This window comes from the organism of the source record quoted next, unplaced genomic scaffold (assembly GCF_019419815.1).
Source record: "Pyrus x bretschneideri cultivar Hongxiangsu unplaced genomic scaffold, Pyrus_bretschneideri_v1 Contig59, whole genome shotgun sequence".
Classification (NCBI taxonomy): Eukaryota; Viridiplantae; Streptophyta; class Magnoliopsida; order Rosales; family Rosaceae; genus Pyrus; species Pyrus x bretschneideri.
This window is the reverse complement of record NW_025999797.1, coordinates 662,800-672,772: the sequence shown is the minus strand read 5'-3', so window position 1 is coordinate 672,772 and position 9,973 is coordinate 662,800. Positions and strand designations below refer to the sequence as shown.

At 33.7% G+C, this 9,973-nt stretch overlaps 1 pseudogene; it reads left to right on the top strand.

Annotated features, from left to right (window-relative positions):
- The first annotated feature begins 456 nt into the window (after positions 1–456).
- On the top strand, positions 457–4,802 carry LOC125471184 (annotated as a pseudogene).
- Positions 4,803–9,973: the final 5,171 nt, after the last annotated feature.

The following is a 9,973-nucleotide window of genomic DNA, read 5'->3' as shown; positions in this document are numbered from 1 at the left end:
TATTAACTTTTTAACACACATAACTCACTATTTATATAGAAATACGTGATGTATCACCTCATGTGACGATCACACTAAAAAATCTCTGGTAAAGTTCATCTGGCAAACGTCTTCAACTTGCACATGTGCCAATTTCATACGAGAAATTTTTGGAAAATTAAATTGTAGATGAAATTTAAAATTAAATAATGTATTATTAATAAAAAAAATGAACGTTTTTTTTATTAGCACCCCACATATTGTTGAATACATCCCACATATAAATATATTATTAAATGACATATAGTTTTATATGAAATGATTATCTAGCCCACGAAAACCAAATTAGTTGAAGTAAAACAATCAAATTAGTTGAGCCAATAAATTTCAAGAAACAAGTTGCCAGAAGCTCGTCGAATTCGAGTGGTTTAGCAAGCGGAGCATTTCTCTCATCCACCTGCCAGCGGCAAAGCAAACATGAAGTTTAACATTACGGATCCCACCACTGGGTGCCAGAAGAAGCTAGAGATCGACAACGACTCCAAACTACATGCATTATGGGACAAGAGGATATCTCAAGAAGTCAATGATGATGCGTTGAGCGATGACGTTAGGAGGTATGTCAAAACCTACCGTAGAACATTCACAAACAAATAAAAATAAAAATAAAATAAATTTCAGCTTTAAAAAGTAATACTTTCACAATAATTTGAATTAAAACCAATGCAGGAGTGCCCTCGGTTAAAGCCGCTGAAATGTCTGCAGAAAAGGAACGTTTGATGTTTGCTTTTAATTTGGGTCATAGAGATATTGTTCTTGAGCTCGACGCGAAAGGAGTGGTGGTGGCTGATATTAGGTCTATGGAGGATTGTCTGGGTCCAGAGGGTTGTCTCATGGAGAATATACAAATGTTGGTAAAAAGTTTCGAATGTTTTTGTCAATGGCAAAACAGAGCTTGCTGTGGCTCATGAACTAGCTCAGTATGTAGTTCGTGCTAATGGTTTTAAATCTAGGATTGAAGAGGAGCCTAGTTGGCTCTCTCCCCTTGTACTGTCTGTTGATCCCTCATGTTAATGAAAGTCATATTTTCATAAAAAATGAAATAAAAAATCTATAAACATAACTAAATGTGAATAAAATTGATGGAAGACTAAACCCTCGAGTGGACAAAACTAAATGTGCAGAAAATTGAATAGAGAATATAAAAAGAAATCTTAAATTTCACAAAGAATGTGGGTGTAAGGGTAGTATTGGAAAGTATGTGAGGTGTATTAAAATAAATTTTAATAAAAAAAAAGTAAACAGGGGTGTACTAAGTATGTCGGGTGTACTCAATAAAATGTGGGGTGTGTATAAAACAACCCTTTAGTGATTGTACCCTCTTACATTAACAAGGAATTTTAAGTTTTCTTTCTCTAATTGCGTTCTTTTAAGTTTTCTTTTGTATATAAGTTGTACATAATAGTAATTGTACCCTCTTACATTGACAAGGAGTTTTTAAAAATATATTATATAGATAACAGATTTTTATTTTTTATTAACAAAGGCAAAACCCGAAGTCCAAAACAAAAGAGAAAAAAAAAAAAAAAACTACATCAAAACAACTCAGAGCCTAGCAGCCCCAACAATAACAAGGAAAATAAGGTTGGCACACAAATTTGATAGACAATAGTATAATTTACAATAAATTCATTTAAATTACAAGGAGGGAGAACTTCAAGGCTAAAAATGAATGATTTTAATCAACTGAGTTACAAGTTACTTGCGAGAATGGATGATTATTAAAGAAACGCAAGGAAAATTTATATATTGACTGTATATTATATAAAGAAAAATTGGTTTCACACACAATATTATCTCAAATTTTTTTATTGAACTTTAAACTACATATCTCTTACATGAAAATCAATAATGATAGTAGCAAATGATGGATGCCTAGGTGGTTAGCTTATCTTCTTCAATTCACTGCGTTCCGAGTTTAAACTCTTTTTTTAGTATAATTTTATTGTGTGTCTGAATTGTTATGATTCGTGAGAAGCCAATTACCCTCCCTATAAAATGACAATGATATAGCACTAAATGTTCAAAATTATAATAGCCGAGAACCAGATCATGAACCAAAAGGTGCTAGATTTGAAAATTATCTAATTTAGTCGGCTAACTGGTTTAAAATAATTGGAAAGGACGAGTTTATATTCCATCGATCAATTCATTTTGCGTTTTTATTTGACAGGATAGAATTATATTAAGAATCTAAGTTGATTGATTGAAACGTCGTATGTCATGATGGTGCGGTGTCGTTTAACACGAGTATGAATTATGAATTTATATTTATTTGATAGAGCAGGTGCACCTGATCTGGTATCTGCTCCAGTTTATACATTTCTTGGAATTGCATGACCAGACTGAGCTTATATATGGGTTTGGCAGGCAGAGGCATATTTTATGAACCGTATAGCCCAAGAAACCTCTACAAGAAACGGTAGAGGGGTTGGTCCCTTCAAAAGCTTGGAGCTCATTTGGTAGGCTGGTTACGACATGTTTTCATTTAGAGTGGACTTTAACCCAACCCATGTTTGATGAGCTAAATTGTGTCACGGACCAGATTTGGAGTGTGGGATTTGAGTCCGTAAGAGGACGCGATTTGAGTTCATAACACGACCATGGGTTACGAAGCCGATCACCTCCGCCAATTCGTTTCGCAGGACGTTATCTCATCTCCTTTCTTCTGGTGAATCGGAGATGTGGTTTTTCCGGTGTGGGTCGCGTGTTATGAGCAGTTTGAGGGGTTCGCGAACGATATTGCGGGTCTCGAGCGGCATCGTCGCGAGTTGATTACTGGGTCTGGGTAGGTCGCTGGGTTGTTGCAGAAAGAAAGACCAGCCTTTGTGCCTCTTCCTTGTTTTTATCTTTTTTTTTTTTATTTGGGTTCGTTAATTTATTTTTCTTGTTTTTTTTGATAAGATTTATTATTTCAATTAGTTTTTTTTTTTTTTTAAATTTTGTCTTATATTGAAAGTTTTCTGGAAAAAAAAAATTGAAAGTTTATTTACTTCTTAAATAATAACCATAGCCAGTCTAGTCTTGTTGGCTTAGAGAGTATCAAACAACTGACCTAAATCCAGTCAAGTCCCATCCCATCCAGTCCAATACTACAACTTATATTCATGCCAATCCATGTCAGTCCACCAAACGTGAGGTGTATTACCAATTTATCACAGTAGAATTATTACTTGTAGCATCACTCTAGGAGTAGCAGAGGCTTATATATGTAAATTATAATTTTGATGTTCATCATAATTTAACATAAAATTTTGGTTTATATGATAATTTAACTTGATACCCATTTCTCGATATTCATCCGTTCAAAAATGATTCAGTACTTTTAGATTTTGAATTCTCGTTTGAATTGGATCATCATTTCTATACAACCACAACAATCAAGGACAGCTAAAATGATGACTAGAAATCAAATCTCAATTGCTAAACTGATCAAAATTAAATATCGACGACATATTGAAAGAGCTTATCATTTTGGCAAATTGAGGTTTTAAAAATAATTATTTTGACTAATTTCCCCGAAAAAATATTTTCAAGGTCCTCAACTGATTAAAAGTAGTATTGACAAATATTTTCAAACAAGCAATTGGCTTCATTTCAAAGAATTGAAGGAGAAACACCAAGTTTTGTCAATTCTTAAATTTAATTATATAGTTTTAGAGAATGCAATCTTCTCTCTTTCCTAAACCTCAAGAATAGAATTTCAACTACTATTTGTGACAAGGGGATAATCTATACTAAACTATTTGTGACAGTGCAAGAAGGCGAATGCTGACTTGAATTTTAAGAAAAAAAAAAAAAAAGTAACCACTTTTTTCAAACCTTCTAGATCTTTCTTTTAGTCTGCGTTTCATTTGTAGCATATGTCCATGTAATTTTATGATCCAATTTTTTTCATTTCTCAGAAAATGGCGGACTTTTGCAAAATGCCAGAAGAAACGGTGCTGCATATCTTCTCATGGCTTCCTCCGAAATCTCTATTGCGATTCAGATGTGTTCGTAAATTGTGCTACAAATTCATCAGTAACCCTAGCTTTGTGGATGTGCACCTCTCCAAATCCATAGGCACACAAATTTTCATACACAACATGCATGCATCCTTTTCAAGCGTTGCATCCTCAACGACACCAACGATGACTTGAAGAAAATTTTGTTGTCACTTGACTCACTTTTGTATCTTTGCAGTGACAACAATAGTGATTCAAGATCTCAACCTCAACTTCTTTAAGGCTACAACATATTGCAGTCCACAGGTGTATGGAATTTGGCTACGATCGAAAAGCTAAAGACTACAAAGTTGTTAGAATCGTAATGCATTTCTGAGTGTTTGTGGATATTTTTTCACCCTCTCACGGCAGAGGTGTATACTGTATACTATGAGTTCAAACTCCAGGAGAGAGATCAAAGTTGATATGCCTAGTACTGTGGTTTGGTCTCCTTCTTCCCAAATGTATTTCAAGGGTTTTTACAATTGGTTTGCCCCAGAGCTAGACAAACAAACCCTAGATGAAAACAAGAAAGCCATCCTTTCGTTTGACATGGATGACGAATTATTTTATGACATATTCGTGGCAAATAGTTTACAAGATAGAAAAGAATGTTACGGAAGCCTTACAAAATGAGGAATGAATCTGCTTCTTATGGTTGCCACGGTTGAACGTGTAGTTTCCGACAATTTTGATACCAAAATTCTTAAAGAACATATTCGTGGTGTGCGTTTAGAACATTTTCAAGCTTTTTTTTATATGTATTCATTTCAGTGAAATGAGAGAAAAGACTAATAGTAGAGCTAATTCTGGTAAATAGCAGTATAACTATTTCTCATATCCTTCATATCAAAATGACTAGACAACAGCTTCTTGATTTCATTCAATAATTAACACTGGTACTAGCTAACAAAATGTCATCCACATACGAAACAAGAAAAATGAAGTTGGACTTCACAATTTTCATATAAATGCAATTGTCAATTTTATTTTCTGCAAAACCAAAAGCTATTACAACTTGATCAAATTTCTTGTACCACTGTCTCCAAGCTTGTTTCAAACCATAAATCGATTTGTTCAACTTATAGACCCAATTTTCCTTTCTCCCTTTCAATAAATCCAAGTGGTTGTTTCATGTAAATGTTCTCTTCCAATTCTCCATTAAGAAATGCAATTTTTACATCCATCTGATGTAATTCAAGATTGAAATGTGCAGTGAGTATCATAATAACTCTAAAATAGTGTTTGATAGATACTGCAGTTAATGTTTCATTATAATCCACTCCTTCTCTCTGATTGAATTCTTTTATCACCAACCTTGCCTTAAACCTTTCAACATTTCCTTGTGAATCACGTTTTGTCTTGAAAATCCATTTGCAACCTATGGATTTCAAGTTTTCTGCATCTGCAACTAAAGTTCAAATTGTGTTTTTGTGCATTGAAACCAGTTCTTCTTCCATTGCAACTTTCTATAAACTAAAATTAGTACTTTCCATACTTGTAGGATCATTTTCATCACCAATATCATATTCTATTTCCTGCAAATAAACCATGTAAATCTTGTGGATTTTCTCACAACCTGTGAAGGCTCAGGCATACTTGGTAATCGCTGATCATGACGTGTTGCTTGAGAGGGCAATATACTGTCTTGAATTATAGTTGGTGGTGCTGGACAGTGCAGGTTCTTGCAAGTTGGTACAAGCTCCCACATTTCCACTTATATGTTGTGCATTAATTGTTGTAGTTGAAATTGAACTTGGTCCAATTTGTGCAGGAATCAATGGTAACAAAATGGATTGACTCATCTCAGAAGCATTCCCAATTTCTGATGCATCTTCATTTCTCTCCTCAAAAACATAGGATATGTTACTTGATACAGAAGTTTCCTCATAATTTTCAATGTATGGCATTGTGACTTTCTGCAATTCTGGTATAATGACGAGGACAATAAAATCGAAAACCTTTTGACTCTTGTGAATATCCAACAAAGTAACAACTGGTTGTTTTCAAATCCAATTTCCTTTCATTTGGATTGTAGAGTCGGGCTTCACATTGATACCCGCATGTATGAAAGTGTGACAAGCTTGGGTTTCTACCCGTCCAAGCTTCAATAGGAGTGACCTTAACAACTTTTGTAGGCACTTGATTCAATATATAATTTGCAGTTTTTATGGCTTCTCCCCATAAGAACTCAGGCAAGTGGGAGTGTGACATCATACTCCTCACCATACTTTTGAGGGTTCTATTTCTCCTCTCAGAAACAACATTATGAGATGGTGTCCCTAGGGTTGTGTATTGATCAGCTGCAATCCCATTTTGCTAGAGGTATAAGGCAAATGGTCCTTCTAATTGTTTTTCAACCTCAACTTTGAAAATTTTAAAACAATTTAAAACTTGAGATTTTTCAGAAATCAAATACAAATAAGTGTATCTTGAGAAATCATCAATGAAGAGGATAAAATGTGAGTTTCCACATATGGTTCTAGTTGGAAATTGACAACATACATCAGTGTGAATGATCTCTAAGAGATCATTACTTCTTGTGGCTTGAGTTTTGCTACTAAGATTGGTAGTCTTGCCTTTATAGCAGTCTGTACATTCCTCAAAACAATATGGTGAGTTATATTTGATGAAAGATATAATGAACGCATAAAGTGATGATGTGATGTGAAATTATGTGGCTAAAGCTTTGATATTATTCTCATATTTTCTAGCGTGTGTAAAACGACATTGCTTGACTGGCATATATATTACATGTTCTACTCACTGAGCAACGGTGGTTGTTGCTCACCGCTCACCGCTCACCCTTTTATTTACAGATGAGTTATTTGACAAAATAGGTGTTAGACGAGTTGAAATTGTGTTAGACGAAAGATTTAAGGGTTTTATATTAATTTGTTTGTACAACTGTAAGGTTTTTCGGATTACTGGAATAAACAGAAGTTTGTTTTTCATTTTATTTTGCTAGTATTCCTCATGTATATACTTACTTAGCCATTAAAGTAACAAGCTATTTATGTATATTTATCTTACTGAAGTTTCAGTACACGTTGTTGACTCACCATATTGGCTTAGCATGAGGTGTTAGTAGGAGTGGTACGGTAGAGCTGTCGATAGGTGGTGGCAATCTTACTATCTAAGATTTCATTTGTTTTAGCTTGAGGTGGCAAGTATGTGAATAGGTGTCCTATGCATATAGTTCAAACTAATTGTGGCACACGCAGAAGCAAGAGACGTGTGTGATTCATGTTTTTATAAGCAAGACATGTCGACATAAGGAAAAAAGTTATCCTCTGGTTTGAGAACAAATCTGAAGCACCTATATATCTACTCATATTATATTAAAATCATTACTTAGTCCCTAAGTGTTGGAGCGACCTTTTCTACTATAAATAGGTAGACCGTTTGGTTTCCAAATGTGAACTTAATGGTTTCATATCAAAATTATTACTTAAGTCTCTAAGAGCTGGAGCCAACCTTTTCTAATATAAATAGGTGGACCGTTTGCTTTCCAAATGTGAACATAGTGGTTTCATATTGATATTATTACTTAGTCTCTAAGTGTTGGAGCCGACATTTTCTACTATAAATAGGTAGTACCGTTGGGTTTCCAAATGCGAACTTAATGGTTTCATATAGAATATGCATGCAGCATGCCAATGGTTTAGTTCTTATAGTTATATATATACATGTGTGTGTGTATTACAGAGAGAGAGATAAAAGAACGAGAGGAGAAAGAAAGCTAGGGTTATTAAGTTGGATTCGTGGGGATGGGTTGTCTTGCCGGGGTTTTAGCTATTGATTGAGGTGAGTGGTTTATTAAGGTGTTCAAAATATTCTTATTTTTTAATAACTAAAAACCATGAGTTAACATGTGATTTTACTCTATTTACAAATATCTCTCTATTTCAAGTCAAGCAAGTTGGATTTGGTGACATGCATATTCAAAGTTATTATATATAGTGATATGTGGATATTTGGAAATATTATTGAAGCATGAGAACTTTAGTGTGGGATTATCTGAGGGATAACGGAGTCATTAGGATAGAATAGTCAATTTAGGGGGTCATGTGGTGAGCTACATATTATCAAGGATAACCAACATGTGAAGGGACGATGTGATATGACATGATATGTGAAGATGAGTTTAATATAAGGGTCATTTTGGTTTTGGTCCCTAATCAACTTAATTGTTAGACTGAAACCTTGTTTGTTTTAATATTTTGATTGAGGTCCTTAGCATCATTTAAGAGATTTAACTCATGCATTTATGCATTTAATGTCCCACAAATTATGAAATTTAAACAAATTCAAATAATATTTTTAAAACATAATAAATATGTAAAAATCAATAATAGAGTAACATTGTTCTTCACAAAATTATAGCAAAAAAATAATGTACCCATATAATTATTAACATATTTTAAAAAATAACTATTGATATATTTTAAAACATAAAATAAAGACATATAATTAGCATGGGTACATTTAGCAAAATTAGAAATGGCTAAAAATAAATTAAAAAATATGGGCACAAAAAGAACTTAATATATGGGTACAAATTAAAACTAAAAAGAAAATTGGTACAAATTAAAAAAGGGTTGCAAATTAAAAATGAGTACAAACTAAAAATGAAAATATATGATTAAAAATTTAGCCATAAATATAAATATACCATATGTAACATTTCTAACAATAATGAATATTTTAAGAAATAAAAAATTTTCAGTATTGAAATCATTAATGATGTTTATTAAAACCTAATTACGTACCTTGATCAAAAATTGGAAAAAAAAAAAAGTTTTAATAAATAGAGTAGCAAAAAGAAAGATTGAAACCTAATTTTTCCAAATTATACTATCGTATAGTATGCGTAAAATAGCACGCTTGACTGCGTATTACATATTCTACTTGCTGGGCGACGGTGGTTGTTACTCACCCCTCCCCCTTTTATTTTACATATGAGCTATTTGGTAAGACAGGTGATAGACGAGCTGAGGTTGTGTTAGAAGAGAGATTTAAGAGATTTTATTTTATTTCTGTACACCCTATAAAGGCTTTTGGAGTTATTTTTTTTTATTAGAGAAGTTCATATTTTGTTTTATTTTTACTTTTACTTGCAAGCCGGGCGCAGGGTTATTTTTTCTGCCGACATCGATTCTTGGGCATGACAAACAGACCTGGACACTCAAAGCAGTTCCAGCGTGTGCTAGAGCCCGATGAATAGGCGCATGAACAGGGCCAGATAGCCCGAGCAAGCAGGTCCAGCATGTGCTGGCGAGGGAGCCCAAGCAGGCCCAAGGGAAAGGCCAGACATGAGTTGCCAACTCAAGAGCCCGAAGGCAACGTGACACAAGGCTGACATCAATCACTTTTTTTTATATTTTTTGCGTTAGGCGTGTGTGCTTTAAGCGCGCGTCATCTAACAACATTTCAAGCCTGGGGCCCGCGACGCACTTCGACAATGTTACCGTTAGGGAGGCCACGTGGCTTCCCCTTGGTCGCTGGATTTCAATGGCAACAATTTATGGACCATTGGATTTCCAACGGTAAAAAAAATTTAAAAACCTTATTTAATTTCAATCGTTCGATCTGAGATCAACAATCCATGTTATTCGGCTTTAAAAATGAAAAAAAAAAAAGAAAAAACAGTTTAAAATCAGAAATCTTACTGTTGTGCCATGTGGCAGAATCCGGAGTGTTGGAATTCAAATTTTTTTTAATCCAATGGCAAATATTAATTAGGTGAATAAAAATTAAAAAAAATGTAAAAAATTAATAAAAATCAGAAAAAATTTTTGAAAAATTAAAAAAAAAAATTGATTTTACTTTTCTATAAATACCTTCTCATTATCTTTTACCTTGCACCACAATTTCCTATTTTCTCAACTACTTTCAACCACATTCCTATATTTCTCTCAAAGTTTCAATCCAATTTTTTTTTCAAC